The sequence below is a fragment of the Octodon degus genome, unplaced genomic scaffold (genome assembly GCF_000260255.1).
Source record: "Octodon degus isolate 3935 unplaced genomic scaffold, OctDeg1.0 scaffold00109, whole genome shotgun sequence".
Lineage (NCBI taxonomy): Eukaryota > Metazoa > Chordata > Mammalia > Rodentia > Octodontidae > Octodon > Octodon degus.
In genome coordinates, this window is record NW_004524685.1 from 1,218 (window position 1) to 18,209 (window position 16,992).

Here is a 16,992-nt window from a genome sequence, read left to right on the forward strand (position 1 = left end):
TAGTCCAACCTTGTGCCAAGAGTTAGTGGCTGCGCCTTTCTGCCAGTACTTGCAGGCCTATCTAAGTGCATACCTTATCCACTACATAGATGACATTCCTCTAGATGTGAAGCCCCTCCATCTTGCATCAAATGTTTATCCAATCCATTATGATGCCTTTTGTAATGCAGGTCTAGTGATGATTCCCAAAAAGGTGCAAGCTATGGTACCTTTGTTATATTTGGCACACTTTATTCGACAGAAATGCTGTGCCCAAACTAATCAAATCTGAGTTAAACATCTTACAACCCTAAATGATGTTCAGACTTTATCTGGTAGCATTAATTGGGTTGGCCCAGCTCTTAAGCTAACTACCCAGGAATTAAATCCTTCCTTTGATATTCTCAAGGGAGACTCAGGCCCTACTTCTAAAAGAAGAAGAATTACAACAGAAGTTAAAACTGCCCTCGATAAAGTTATTTGGCTCTTTCTAATTCTCAGATCTCTAGAGTTGACCATCTCTGTCAGCATTTTTAATTATTTTCCTCACTCAGTATATGCCCACTAGGGTTCTTTGGCAGTCTCAGGGTCCCTCACAATGGCTATATATGCTGATAGCCACATAAAACTATTACTCCCTTTCATGATGCCATCGTAGAATTGATTGCATGCAGACAAATGCATGCAGTTCAGCACTTTGGTCATGAAATACAAACTATCATTGTTCCCTTTTCTTCAGTTCAGAAAAAGTAGTTATGGCAATTTTCATCTTTTTTGCAATCTACACTGGCTAACTTCCCTGGTGTTATTCATAGATATTGTCCTTCTGATAATTAATTTGCTTCCCTCACACCCTTTGACTTTCTTTCAAAAATAAGCTCAGTCCCACATAACAGGAAGCGTCCCCATCTTCACAGATGTGTCATCTTTGGGTAGGGGAGATTATGTAACAGCTTCCTCAGGATGCAATACCAGTGTGGGGTGGAAAGCAAGGATGAACAGTTGTTGATGAACGACAAAGCTTTGAAGATGCTTTCTAAGGTTTCTCAGCCTGTGGTAGTTGTGGCTATCATAATGATGAGACAAGACAGACCTCACTGTCTTCCTTAACTCCATTTTAAGAAAAATCACTTAAGTTCACTTAAACTGTAAATAAACTCACCCCCTCTCATCCCTGCCCCGTAGTTAACCATAACAAAACCCATTTAGAAAAACAAAGCCATAAAAATAGTAAAAGAGGAAACAGCTTCGAAAATAAGGCAAATGTTAAACCACGATGTCCTGTGTCCTGGCAGGTGGTCTGCAGAGTCTCCAGAATGTAAACCTTGCAACAAGTGTGTGGCAGTTCTACAACATTCATGTGAGTGTGGAAATGTGGTTGCTATGGATACCTGAAAAGTGTATGACCTGAAAGCAATGTTCAGGCCATTACTGAGGATCTGAGAGTCTTGACCTGATGTCAGGGCATTGACTGTGAGGCTACAATAAAAGTGTCCTTGTTCCAAGCACTTGGCCTCTTTCTCAGAGACTTATCATTGCTCACTATGATCTGCCACGACATAAGGACTTCATCGTATGGGAAAACTCTACTTGACAAATGCCCTGGCCACAAAACCACGTGAGTCATGTCCTTCAGTAGAGCTGTTTATGTCACTCCGGTAACCATACTCCTAGAGTCACACAAGGAGGTTCCAGATCCTTTGTCAAACAAATCTAATTCCAATTCCCACCAGCAAAATGACAGATTTATATCCATTATCTCAGCTTTTTATAAAAGGAAAAGCATCATTTAATAGTTCCTTCAGTGCTGAGCTGTTGCAGTGATCTTTGCATATAGTATTTTGCTTTTTAGTGCACTATTCTTATTAAGTAGATAATACACTGGATAGGCATCATCTTCACACTACTGATTGACTGTTGTCATCCTCTTATAATTTGATATAAAATTTCCTTTGTTTTTAATAAATACATTCTCTCCTTGGACTCTGTATCCAGGTATGAATACACATTGTTTTCTTTAACTTCCTCAAGCAAAAATATATTATCTGAATTTCTTTTTCCCACTTCTCTTCTTACCAGCCTTGTTTTCAATTGTCCGTCTGGTCTTCAAGCCCACCATTCCATTAACCTGCCTTTCTGAACTTATTAATGACTCCCATTTTTTTCTGATTTTTTAAAAAAAATTTTCATTTAGTTTTTTAAATTCTTTTCTTGACGTTTTTATGACTTACTAACTCCTGCTCCTTGAAAGAGTTCCCTTTCCTGTCTTTAGAACACCATGCTCTGCTGCACTGCTTCCTATTGTTTTTTGGTTAAAAAAAAAAATCAAAAGGAAAAAAAAAATAAAAGATGCAGAACTTCACTAAACAAAATGATAGGAAGCAGTCCCGACAGCATGCGAGAAGCCAGCTGAGGTAAGCAGTGGAGTCGTGAGGTGCTGGCCGAGCTGAGAGGAAGGAGCCGCTGAAGGTGGAAAAGTTCACAACCGACCGTGGACAGGGGAAACGGGCTATAGCCATGGCCCAGCTGGTCCGGGAGAACTACTCTTCCGCTGGGATCCCTTGACATACACGGTTTGCGAGGGAGTCGCGGTGTTTTCTGCGATCACTGCCTGCTCGGGAGGGAAAAGCTGACGAGATATTCTCAATGCCCAGTTCCCAAATACTGTAGTGCTAAGTGTCAGAAAAGAGCTTGGCAGGACCACAAGTGGGAATGCAAGTGTCTCAAAAGTTGCAAACCCAAATACACTCCCGACTCAGTGAAACTTCTTGGCAGAGTTGTCATCAGGCCTACGGAAGAAGCACCCGCTGAGCCAGAGAAACTTTATTCACTATGATCTGGAATCAAATATTAACAAACTGACTGAAGATAAGAAAGAAGGCCGCAGGCAGTTTGCAGTGACATTTCAGCATTTCATGAAAAAAGATGCTGAAACGGGATGTTTCTCAGCTGCCACCTTCTTTCGACGTTTTTGAAGCCTTTGCAAAAGTGATCTGCAACGCTTTCACCATCTGTCATGCGAGCTGCAGGAAGGTGGCGTTGGCCTGTACCCCAGACGGCCTTGCTAAGCCACAGCTGTGACCCCACCTGCTCCACCGTGATCAGTGGGCCCCGCCTCCTACCGCGTGCCCTCAGAGACTTCGGGGTGAGAGACTATCTGCTGTCTGGACGTGCTGACGACCACTGAGGAAGGCCTTAAGCAGTGGAGGGATCAGTACTGCTTTGACTGTGACTGTTTTCGGTGCCAAATTCAGGACAAGGATGCTGATATGCTAACTAGTGATAAGCAGGTATGAAAAGGGGTGAAAGAATCCAGGGGAAAAGAAATTAAAGATATGAAGACAAACCGGAAGTGGGAGCGGGTTCTGGCCACGTGCCAGTCTATCCTAAGCAGCAACTTGACCGGCTTCCTGATTATCAGTATCTACCGGCTGAAGGCGCTTGACTGCGGCATGGAGGCTTGCATCACCCTTGGCCTCCCGGAGGAGGTGCTGTTCTACGCATTCGCACCACGGAGCCCTACCAGATATTTTTCCCCAGGAAGCCATCCCCTCAGTAGTGAAAGTTGGCAAACTGCAGCTACACCAAGGCATGTTTCCCCAAGCAATGAATAATCTGCGACTGGCTCTTGACATTATGTGAGTAACACATGGCAGAGAACACAGACTGACTGAAGATTTAATCGAGCGCTTTACTGATGTCACACACTACGGTGTCTGCTGTATGAATCTCCCCTTTTGACAATACTATTCTGTGTTGAGTAGGTCAATCAAGGAAGACGTAGTTTGTCAACTCTAGGAATGAGTTGTGGTGAAGCACGATTATAATAAACGAGAAAGTTGAGGATGCCATCAAAAAACCATAAAAAAAAAAAACCCTCGGTAGGAATTCGACAGTGGTTATTATATTACATATTGTCATCTTCAAAGTAGTTGTTCAGATTATCAGATATAAGCATGCAAAATTTGTCAAAAAAATTAAAAAGAAAAGAGAAAAAAAAAAGTGTTAACTGCTCCTTTCAATAGACCAGCAGGAATCAGCAGAACAATTACTCAAGCTAGCCTGTGTGTGTGTGTGTGTGTGTGTGTGTGTGTGTGTGTGTGTGTGTGTGTATCTTCTTCCCTTCCTTCTTTCTTTTCTCCTTTTCCTCATCCCAGTTGTTCTTTCCTTGGAATAGTTTCTTTCACTTTTATGGTTCCCACTCTACCTTTCAGATTTCATTTACTCTTTCAGGTTCTTATACTAGGGAAAGGATATGGTGTTTACACACGTGGCTCTGATATATTTCACTAATGAGCAGAATCTCTAGTTACATCCATTTACCTATAAAAGCCATGAGTTTATCTTTTTTATAGCTGAGTAATACTCCATTGTATAAAAAAACCACATCTTTTTTATCCATTCCTCAGTTGATGGGCATTTGGGTTGTTTCCAAGATTTAGCTATGACAAACTGTGCTGCTATAAACATAGATGCACATATATCACTGTGCAGATCCGCAACTTACAAATCTTTTAATGCTCAAAGGAAGACTTCCAGGGAAATTCCCTATCACCTTCAAACCTTAACTCCAATAGGTTTGGTAACCCCTTTGGCACATTCAGTATATTTAATCAATATTAGGATTTATTGTAACAGTGATTTGTTTTGCTCTCTAACATGTAAAATCTTTGAATATATTATCATCTCTGTTGCATATGTTTTAAAATTAATGTGATATTATGAGATTATTGCCTTTAGTGTAAAAGCTGCCATTTTTATTTTTGCTTCCCTTATAAATAACCAAAGTAGGGTCAGTGACATAGCTCAGCAGACTAAGCACCTGCTTAGGCAAGCACAGGGACTGGGCTTCAGGCCCTGGCACCACATTCCACACTGGACCTGCCCCCAGGTACCCTGAGCCAGCCACTGAGACCTGGTGTGGTGATGCAGCCCATAATGCCAACACTGGGGAGGCTGGAAATAGGAGGATCACTACAAGTCTGAGCTGTGTAGTGAGACCCTGTACCAAACACATAAAAAAATAAAATAACCAAAGTATATGACACCTTTTAGCCCAGAGAAGTGTGTGATTTCTTTGCAGTTGACTTGAATGCTTTGTTATTTGTCTTGTTTTTTTTTTTTTTTTTTTTTTTTTTTTTTTTTTGGATTACCGAGTATAGACCTCAGGACGTTGTGATTGCCCGGCATTGCGTGCTTGATTGTGACTGCCTCTGTGTATATAATGTAGCCCCTTACTGATAAATGAGCACATAATATCATTTATTGTTAAACAAGCTTAATGCTCATTATACACTTTATCTGTTCTCATACTTTCTTATTTCATCCTTGTGTTTTTACATTATCATTCTGTTGTTGAGACAAAATACTTGATGTGCACAGCTTTAAGGAGAAAAGGTCTCTGGCTCATGATTTCAGAGGGTCCAGTTCATGACTGGCTTGCTTAAATGCAGAAACATCATGGCAGAGGAGAGCTGCTCACTTCACAGAAGCTAGAAAGCAGCAAGAAGATGGAAACAGCTAGAGAAATGGCATACCTTCTACACCTGCCCCAGTGACGTACTTCTTCTAACTAGACCTGACTTCATCCTAGTCTGTCGTCTCTTCAATGAATCAATCCACTGATAATATTAGCACCCTTACAACATGAACCATGTAATCTATAGCAATCCCATTCAAAGAAAAACCAATTTAAAGTATTGCTATTCTTTCTAGAGGCTAGAAAGTGTCAGTGTAATCATGATAGGGAAACTTGACTTTAATTATGATTTTTGGAGTTTATTTTTGAAGGGGGAGGAAGCACTGTGTTGTCTCTATTAAGAGATACACAAAATCAGGAATTAATTATCTGAATGTAAGCCTGCTAGGTGTTTGTTTTGATCTATTTACTACAGTGATCCTAAGAATCTTCGTGTGCCTTTCCAACTAGGGCTCAGCATTACTTAAACATCTCAGGAGATCTGTGACTAGCCTGCCCCTTCTCTAGGTTGTCTGTTACCTTGTTTCATTGTTGGACAAAATACCAGATACCTAAAATTAAGGAAGAAAAAGTTTATTTACTCATAATCCCAGTACTGGATCATGAACTATTCACAAAGTCTAGACGTCTGCCCAATGACTGCATAAGGCTTTATGGGGACAACTAGATACCAACCCTAACATGGGCCATCTCTTATGGCCATCTCTCTTCCCGTCATTGTGGTAGTATAAGAGACTTTGAGGCCAAGCTGTTCTGTGATTTCTGATTTCTGGAGTATCTCAGTCTTAAACCACAAATCCCATCCCAAAATATCTGCTGATGATCTCACTGCCAAAATGGCAAATCTTGCAGTGAATTCCTTCTCCAACACTAGTTTATGATGAAGGAATCAAGTTGAGAAGAGAATTACATGCCTTATTTTGAGCTTACAACAACATGAGATTTCTTGGGGCTTGCACTGCTGGTCTGCTGTTTTTCCTTGGGGCTGCCCACCTTTTCTGGGTTTACCTTTCATTTGTGGAGACAGCACCTCCAGTCTCACTGGCCATTTCCAAGAGAGCTGAGCATATCTGTTAAGACTGCTTCATTCTTTTCTCTTTCTTCACTTTCACTAGTTTTGTTGTATCCTCTAATTGATCAGTGAGCACTTTCTTGGCTCCTGGAGTCCTACTTCTGTATTCTTGGAGTGCTCACTGGAAAGTTGGTGCTTTCTAGGTATCTTGATTCTAGAACCTATAAAATGCCAGACTTTACTCACACATTTTTAGGAGCATTTTAAGGAGAATGAAAAAGGGACATGGATAAATTTGTTTGAATAAAATCTCCTAAGTGCAAATCTAAATTCCTTTCTTCATTTTTGTTTCTAAAGCAAACAAGGCCTTAGGCACTTCCAGAAGTCATAGGATGAAAAAGAAAACTTCATCCTATAGGCAGATAAATCACTCACTACCAAAAGAAAGTGGCAGAAGGTTCAGGGGGGAGGCACAGCTCTCTGATGTGAGTATAGATGAAGGATTCTCTGAAAGACTCATCAAGAAGACATTCCTGAAATGTGCCTCGTCTCCTGCATACTGTATCCTCTGTAGATGGCAATACATCAACCAAATAATCAAAACTTTTTCTCTAGCCTTCCTAATCCTGCCCTTGCCATTGACCCCTGGGTCTCAGAAGTCTTTGAGATTCCCTACCCTCATTTATCAATTAGTTAGAAGTGCTCTACCTGTTTATTTTTATTCCTTTGATTTCCTACCATGAGTATATATTATTTCTTTCTAAGTGGTTATATTAATATGTTATTCGTATGTGATTAAATTCATTTGTTTTCATAACACAATGAAATACACTTTTTAATGCATTTAGTACAGAGTCTACAGGGTCTTGCTGCACAGATCAGATTCCTAGTGATCCTCCTGTTTTCATCTTCCCAAGCACTGGGATTACAGAGCACACCACCACAGCCAGTCTCATTCACTGTCTCAGCGCACCCTGGGGACATGGCCAGCATGGCATGGGGATCAAACTCCAGTCCCCTAGCACTTGCCTAAGCAGGTGCTTTAGTCTGCTGAGCTATCTGGCCAGTCCTGCAACACACTTTTAAAAACTTGGATATAGTCATGTAAACACTACCACAATCAAAACAGATATATAGTCATCAACACACACTCTTCCATTTCAAATTTTGCTTTTCTTTCTACCAGTTCTGGGCTTTTCTTTTTTTTTTTTTTTTTTTTTTTTTTTTTTTTTGGTAAGAGCACCTATAAGATCAGCCTCATAGTAAGTTTAAAATAAACGATCCAGTATCATTACCTACAGGCCCTATACTCCATAATAGATCTCCAGTACCTACTCATTTGCACAGCTGATACTTTTTGCTCTTGGTGAACAACTGCCCATTTTTCTTGCCCTTATTTATTCACAGCCTGCATTACACTCTCTGTTCTCTTGAGTCTGTTTTACATTTGGTTTGGTCTCTGATCTCAAGAGAGTAGAGCTCAAGCCTTCTTTCTGTCTCTAAAACATACCTTGGGTGGCTGAGAAGCTCAGAACTGAGCAGTCAGGAAGGAACAGAAGCTGCTAAGGCAGAAGCAGAATGAGCAGCAGTAGTAGATGGCAGCACTCGAGATGAGTCTCAGCAAACACAGACCAACTGAAACAGGAGCTAGAAGGGAATCAAGAGGTTTGATGGTGATGTTAGAGAACACAATGAAGGTGAATTTGGTATGAATCCTTGTAATTCCTGAACAGTGATTGATTTGGCACCTCATGAGAGAATTACAGAAGGTTAAAGCAGAATGACAAAGGGGAGCATCATTGCCTTTTACTGCATTTGATTCACCTGGATGCAGGATCCTGGCTTTTTTAGTTGCCTTTAGTTTCACTGTACTTTGAAACTCTGAAGAATCCAGGATATCTTCAGCCTTCCTATGAGTTTGAAGGATAGTAGTAACTTCCTCAAGAGTTGAGTTTCTGTTTTGATAAGTCTGGGTTGAGCTAACTTAAATAAGATTTTGTGGACTATCATGTAATTATTCCACCCAAGTTTATTTAATAAAAGCAGCACCAGGATGTTTCAAGGTCACTAGCAATTATCAGAAACCCTGCTCCCAACAAAGATCCTGACCTAGACTTTTTGGTATAACTACCAGATATACGTGGATTTAGAAATATAAGGACCTAATACCTTTTAAATTTGCTCAAGTTATATCTAGATTTGAATAACTGAATATCTTTTCATGCCACCCCAAACCTTTGGGGGAAAGTTCTCTTTTTTGCCATCTGAATGTGTTTATACCAGATTTTATGACCATACATATGATAAGCCCTAAGATATGAAATTCGCAATAGGACCAAAACTTGTGGCCTGGTGAATCACTCCCATCTGGCATTCTTGTTAGAACATTATAACCTTGTACTCATGCCTGGCTTAGCACCCTATCAAACCCTCATGGTGAGTAAAGATCAGTGTATTAGGGTGTGTGTGTGTGTGTGTGTGTGTGTGTGCAGGGTCTCACTATACAGCTTAAAATCATAGTGATCATCCTGATTTGTGCCTCCCTAGTTCTGGGATTACAGGCATGTGTCACCGTGCCCAGACCCCGTTGCCAGCTCAGTGCGCCTGGGGGTGGGAGCAGCGCCACATACAGCACCAGGTATCGAACCCTGGCCCCTGCACTTACCTAAGCAAGTGCTTAGTCCACCAGGAGTCTCTGCCACCAGACCTAGATAAGTATATTCACAAAGCTGTAAATTATAAATACTTTCATTGACCGGCTCCAACTCAGAAGATATTTTCTGTTCTGAATATTATCTGTTTAAAAGAATATGCAGGGGCTGGGGAGACAGCTCAGTATAATAAGTGCTTGCCTGGCAAGCGCAAGGGCCTGAGTTCAATTCCCAGTTCAAAAAAAAAAAACCACAATATGCAGAAAATAGAGTCAATCCAATAAAATTCTTCAATATAAACCTAACACTTGAAGTAGTAGAGATTTACAAGACATTTCTTTCCCATACTCATGAACTTCTTTATTTTATATATGAAAGGATTTTATTAAGGAAAGATTTAAGAAGAAATCTGAATAAATGAATACAGAGATAAATCATCTAAGAAATTTGATTGAGACTACTACAAATGACAAAACTTCTTGGATTGAACAACCCATGGAACGATTGTAGAGATACTATCTCTAATTAAATTACAATATATTCCTGACAATATATTAAGTTGGATTTGGCATAGCCTGAGATCAGGATTTTAAATGAATTCTCTTTAAAAAACTAGAAATTAGTACTGTGTTGTTATCTATTAGTGATACATAAACATTTTAGTTTCACCAAAAGTTTTTAAAGATAAAATGTGCTGACCAAAGGATATGTGTATTTCATACACTAAGTAGAATGAATGCTAGTTTTTTGTAGTTACTTCAAAGGAAGGAGTAAGTAAGAGTGCATAACAGGGATTGGCAGGCTCTGGCTTGTGGGATGATTGTTCCTGCGTCCTGTTGTTATAAGAAGATGTCTAATCAGAACACAATCATGCTCATTCCTGTACATATTACCAACATTTGTTTTCATGTCACAACAGAACTGATCAATTGCAAAAAACATGGTACAGACCACAAAATTTACATTGTTTTCTTTTAGCTTCCATAAAAATAAAAATTTATAGTAAGATAGTTTAAGAGGAAAAATAAAGAAAAAAGACCAATTGTACTACAGGCAAAGTAATTACATGGGAGAAAAATAATGATGACTGTCTTTGAAAGTCACACAAATGGGAAATACACAATATAATCAAGGTCATTCACCTTGGCCTTGATTTATATGTTTATAAATCTAATGTGTTCTGACTTAAAATATATTTTTATGAGGATAAAAGTCCCTTTTATAAGTGACCAGGAAGAACAGCAAAAATGATATTGGTTCCATCCACTGAAAATGAAATCAGGAAGTAATTATGGGTCCCCTGGCAAACTAACCTTTTAACTGAACCACAGACATGCCCCACCCACCATATAAGTTGACATTTGGACTGGGCCAAATTAGTTTCCTGAATGATTGTTCACTAAAGTATTTCATGAATCAATGTGCTGTTATCTATAGATCTGGATAATGTCTTCTTTGTTTCTTGTGAGATGAAGGCTAGGACTAGGTTTTGTTCATTCAGCAGTACACCTTCAATGGGATAGCTCAATTTTGTGATGCAACATGAATGGGTAGGGCTAGAACTGCAACAAATCTAACTACCAAGAGAAGTACATTTCCTCCTCTGCTGACAGCCTAAGAATTGAGTCAGCCCTGCCTTGGTACATACAGCATACACAGACTGAGTGATCAACCCTGATGATGTTCAGGGATTTGCCCAACAAATGTAGTTCCTGGGAGCCCTTTGAGCAATAAACAGAAGAATGTCCCTAATAACGTCAAGCAAGAACCACTGGTCTTTGGCAGCTCCCACCAACACTAATCAATCTCAGGATATAGTAATCTTGTTTTGGCTATGAGAGACAATATGTACCATAACTAGGGAAGAGTTTGGCCTCTTTAGTTAAAGTTACCTGCAGAAAGGTCAACTTTGCATTGATTTTCCACAAAGAGTAGGCTCTGCAGGTCAGGCAGCATACAGTACCATGTGCCTAGGGAGCTCAACCACCTAGTCTCAGTGGTGTGTATTCCTGCAAACAAGCTTGTGACAAAAAAGGACTACTACTTGAGTGCATCAACCCACTGAATTTTTGACACATAAATTACCTGAGGCTGCTGGAGGGTTGTAAATTGGCTTTAGGTACTAACTTTCCTTAGCTAAATGGAGACCATCATTTAAAGATGTACAGCTTGGTTCATGGATGGAATTACAAAACTCAAAGCTGATGGAGTCCACCGGGCTGCTATGGCCACTTGCTCTAAAGCTCTCTGCCTTTGACTGAAGCCAGACAAGAACACTTTTCCCAGTAGACCAAATACCATGTGGTAGTAACAGCTCCAACAGCAATTTCCTGTTACAGGTCTACATATGTGAAATGAATGGCAGATTAATGACTGGACCATGAAGAGCTCCCTTCTGTGGGGGAGGAGACTCGGGCAACAACTTGCAGCATGGAGACGAGATCTCTTCATCAGTCATGCTGATCTCCATAGCAAAGGGCCACTCAAAAAGCAGTGCAAACAGACCTCAGGAGCCAGCGTAGCATAAGCTCACCAAATTGCCTTAATTGTTCACAACAGAACAGAATCAAGAAGCTTACTTCAGCTGTAAGAACAGCATGGGTCATGAAGCTTTGCCCTAGAAATAGCAGAAGTCAAAGGAGCAGCACAGCTGTGAGAGTTTTGCAGGATGTCTAATTGTACAATATGGTGAACTAACCCACATTAACCAGAGCTTAGTTCCCACACAAAGATGGCAAATTGATCACAATGAACTATGACTTTCCAGCCATGGATTCTGATGGTGCCTCACCAACAGTGACATCTTCTATTATGGGACCATTTCGAGTGCATCACTCAGACACAGGAACCACTATTGCATAAAAATACCTTGGCTGTGACTTGAGATATATAGAGCAGGATCAGTCTATTAAAGCACAGTATTATGTCATGCACTACCCAGCAATGAATATATCCCAAGGCATAAGATGCACATCTGTGTTCTCTGTTACTCCAAGTGAAATGATAAGCTGGGTGGATGAAGCAATAATTACATAAAGACCACCAGAATGCAACACTGGATACTATCTCCCCAACAAAAGCCACTGGGATGATGTCCTCCCAAAGCCTTGTGTGATCATAGGTGAGGCTTTTCAGAGGTAGCTAGATCTAGAATGTGTGATGCTCGATTAAGTGTGCAATACTGAGAGTAAAGTGTGTGATTGTTACACGAGTCCACTGATTTCTTCAGAAGAGTTCTGTATGTGTATAGTAGGAACCTACCCCAAAGGCATGTATCCTGGATAAGATATAAGGCATAGAAAGATATACGGGATAGCTGCTGTCCTCACTGTTTGCTTGCTGATTTTGCTGCCTTTTGCCTTCCACCTTCTATACCATGAACCGTTTCTCCTCTGTGACGCCCCTCTATCATGCCACCCTGCCTTAGAGCCAGCTAGCTATGAACTGAAATGTCTACAAACTGTGAGCTAAATAAATGTTTCCTCCTTAAACTTTCAAGGCCAGATATTTTGTCTCAGCAATGAGAAAAATTAACTGAGACACATGAGAAGTAGAACTGCGTGTTGGGAAACACTGAGCTTGGAGGCAGTAAAAGATCAGAGAGGCTAATTAGGTTACACTAGCAAAATGCCAATCTCAGTATACTCAACCATTGTTTATCTCATTTCTCTGCTTAAATATCCTTTCTAGGGGTAGTTTGTTGTTTGGGCCATAACAGCATTATAATACAGTTATCCATTTCAACGTTGGGGGCAATGCAACTTTCTGGTGCCTCTCAATGAAGAGGGAGAAAGAGATGGCAGAATATCAACGCGTGAAAGTTTCCCTGATAATGCCTGAAGATTTCTGATCCCTCCATATAGGGACTATTTTAAATTTGTTGAGGATGTGACATGTTTTCCTGAATTGGACTATTGGGGCCAAAAGTCTTTGGTTAACCAATTAGAGGAGGTGTTCCCCATAGTGGTTGTACCTCAGGACTCAGGTGGTCTGGGTGGTTATAACCATGCAACCCTTATCCAGGTCAGTGGGCAGGAGTAATTGCTCTCTTAAGAGTATGGATCAAGAGAGATGTGGGGAAGAGCTTGCTCTCCCTATTATTCTTCCTATAGAAACCTCTGTCATCCGGGTACGAAACGTCCTGATAAGAATCAGCACAGCTATGGAAAACAGATGTGAACTTAAGCAATACTGATTTGTCCTACCAGGCTGAAGTTTCTCTTGTCTCGTGCTTTCATAGTAATAGCCCAGCCCAGACACAATAACTTCAAGCACCTCAAACTTCATTATCAATAAGACTTACTAAACTTATTAGCCAAAGTAGTAATAGCAGAATACACCTCAGGTATGTGCTGGCCATGTGGGAGCACATTGTCAATAAACCCTGAAGTGTGCTGTGGTTGAAATACTGTTTGTTTTTTGAGAAAATCTAATTCTCAGTGTGAGCAGTTAGAGGTTAGAAACTGAATCTAATTATAATACTCAAGAAAGGATTTTGGGAGGTCATTAGAGTTGGATAAGGTCAGCAGGATGGGATCCCCACAACTCAATCCTCCTGGCTTCATAAGAAGAGGAAAAGAGCCAAGAACACACTCAAGCATGCCCTATCTTGTATCACGTCATGCCTTGCACAGCCCAGAGTCTTCCAGCAAATCTATCACTGGATTTGTCCACTTGGCCTTGAACTGCAACTGTGAACCAAGCTAACCTTCATGTCCTTATAACTCAGTCACCTGTGGTACTGTACTATTATGAACATCAAACTAAGAAATTATGTGTATATCTGTAACAGGGACAGTGATTTTCTGAACTGCAGAACCCTCTTGCTCTGCTAGAACCTTATCAGTTGTATATCTCATTCCATTGCTTCCCTCCACACTCTGGTTGGCTTAAGCCGGGCACGTGGGGTTTCTGGTTAGGACTATTCTCCAGGAATATCTTCCTGGGCACCTAGTTACCTAGATGCCTAGTTACCTTCTTGGATCTATATATCATATTGTCCCTGGAAACATGTTGCCCCAATAATGTGCAATGTGTTGTCTCAAAATGGCAAGGAGGTTTTAAAAGCAAAATAGGGTTGGATAAGGTCAGCAGGATGGCTTACTGAAGGGCCACTTCAGACTCAGACCTGACTCTGTCTCCAAATTTGAAGCAGAATTCCCTGCCAAATTCCAAGTGCTTTATCTGTTATTTCAACAACCAAGCAGGTTTAGGAAATGTGCAGGCTGTAAGGACATGCAGTCTTGCATGGGCAGCCTTTTGATTTATTCAAGACAATGCAAGAATGCCTTTGGGTGTGGGACATTTCCTTTCAGGAATTTAAGAACCTCTCCCAGTTTGTGCTGAGAACATTGCCATGTCTGTGAATTCGTTTCCCTGCTGCAAGCTTAAAGAATGCTTCTCAGTTCTGCTTTGCCAGTGTGGGGCACATGGCACCTGACAAACCCCAGGCTCACTATATGTAATCTTAATGTGGGGATGGGCTCCTTCTCCTGAAGCACAATAGAGTGTATGCAGTGCATAGCTACAGTTGGCTGCAGAGCAAGGACTTCCAGCTATGGTGGGCCAATGCTCTGTACTGCCTCTAACCTTGCTTTGTTCCATCGCTGTGAGTGTGCAGAGTCCTTACTGGTCCTTGTTGCAGTCTGGGAAGTTTGCATTTGCAAACCTATGAAAATGTTATTGGAATTTTAGTGAGTTAATTTTAATCTACCACTTCTAGGGCAATTCATGGCAATAATAAAGATACTAAGACACATTTGTAGTTGTGGGGATCCCAGCTACAATGATGGCTAACTGGAACAAAGATCTCGACCCATGGCTAAACCTGGATTTTGTTAATTTGTGAAGAAGAGGGTGGCTTCAGGATGAATGACTGTGAGAAGGGAAGGAAGTACAGAAGTGGTGTGAGCTCGGCTAGGTAGGAGGCCTGAAATCAACTCTGCAATATACAAGAGAGGATATGCAGACAGAGTAATCTACATAATATAGTTGAAATAGTATCTAGTATTTTGGGGTCAGAGCTCCAGCTCTGATGTGTAATCTTTTATGCCCTGGGAAGTCATCACCTCTCATGTCAAGGCTCAATCCCAGTGGACAGTATGGAGTGTGGCTCTCCATCCCACCCTGGCTCACACATGCTTTGCAGAGCTGCTGACATGGAGAAACACTGTCCTGTCACCTGGCTTCAAAGACTACACTTCAACACCTCTGCTGGACCAATTTGCAAGGCTTAAAACCAATTGAAGGGATAAGAAGAAGTCCCAGCCAGCTCTGTGTCTATCAGTACATGGAAGTAGGGCTAAGTATAACCAAATGGAGAAGATTGCTCTTCCTTCAAGAAGAGTGGTCCAGGTGTTCCTACACATGGGATGACATTGATGTTCCATTCAGTGCCCATGTGAGTCACATTTTCCTTGGAACCCAAAAGCCACAAGGTTGACATTCTGAGAGTATCACTCCTGGTAGTGGGCACTGCTATGCTCTTTTCTATCCAAATAGTTGTGACTGTTTGCTAAAGGCATGAAGTGTGTGGCCATGAACTATCTTAATAAAAATGGAACTCCTCTCCTGGAAATGGAATCAGTTGTTATTTTCTCACCTTTCTGTCACCTTGGCTAGACTAGAGTGCCAACTGTGTATAAAACACTAGTTTAGATGTCACTGAGAGACAGGATGAAATGAAGAATGCTTTGGTGGGTGGAGCCACAAAGGCAGGAGCCTTTGGATCCATGCTGCCCACATAATCTCCGAAGACATAAGCTGAAGAATCAAGGCCACCAACTCCTCAATTTCAGGAGGATTTGCCATCATGTGCTGAGGTGCTAGGGGCTTCTGCCTGCATGAGTTCAGGGGATGCATGCACTACATTAGTGAAATCAGAGGTCAGAACAGAGATTAAAGCAGATTGTTCTCATAGTAATGGAATGTATTATGCAAGGTTTCTGACTTAGGACAAAATAAATCCCTTTCTTCCTTCTGATTTCATTCTTTTAAAATGAGAATATTTATCTCATACCTGTTTTGGTTTCCCAAGCTCATGATATTTTGGTTTCCCAAGCTCATAACTACAGAGGAAAATGTCTGTAAGATGAATACCTGTACTCTTATCCATATCTGCTTTAAGTGATACTTAGATAAACTTTTGCATAGAACATTGATATTAGACTGACTTAATCCTTTTGGATTAAGCAGTTTATATGGGGAAGGTGTTGATAAAGAATCAATGTATTTTGCATGTTAGAAGTTGAAGAAAGGAATACATAATTTTGTTTCAGTATTACAATAGATACAGCAAGCTAGTACAATGGATAAAGACGGTTGCTCCATTTTTTTAACTTTTTTCCATTATATAGTGATGCAAACCTCAAGTTATCTAATTAAAATGCTACTAGAATCAGAAGTCACTAGTAATTATTTTTATTTCCTATTTATTATAATATCAAGGAAATAATTGTTATTACAATAAAATTTAACTCAATCACTAAAGTTATAAAGCAAGTCAAAGTAAAATCCTCTTTGTGTAACATATTTACCTTACAAAGACAGAGGTTGGCTTGAAGTTATAGAGCTACCAAAGCAAAATCTAACATGACAGGCTGATGATCATGATTAAAACAAATGCTAGAGTACAGTGATTTCACGTTCATGAAGTCATGTTTTCTGGGCTGAGAAATAGAATTTCTTTTTTTCCATATTTTTATTGAGAAACAAATAGCAATGAGACAGCTTCAAATCAAATTAGTAGAACAGTTTCAATAATTAACACATTGCATACTCTTTTCCTAGTGGTTATTTGTTGTATAAGACGCAGACACGATATCCTATTAACAAACACCATTAGAACAAATCCCTCTATTCATTAAGAGAAT

At 40.4% G+C, this 16,992-nt stretch overlaps 1 pseudogene; it reads left to right on the top strand.

The window, feature by feature from the left end:
* The first annotated feature begins 1,255 nt into the window (after positions 1-1,255).
* Positions 1,256-3,720, top strand: LOC101569502 (annotated as a pseudogene).
* The last annotated feature ends 13,272 nt before the right edge of the window (positions 3,721-16,992 follow it).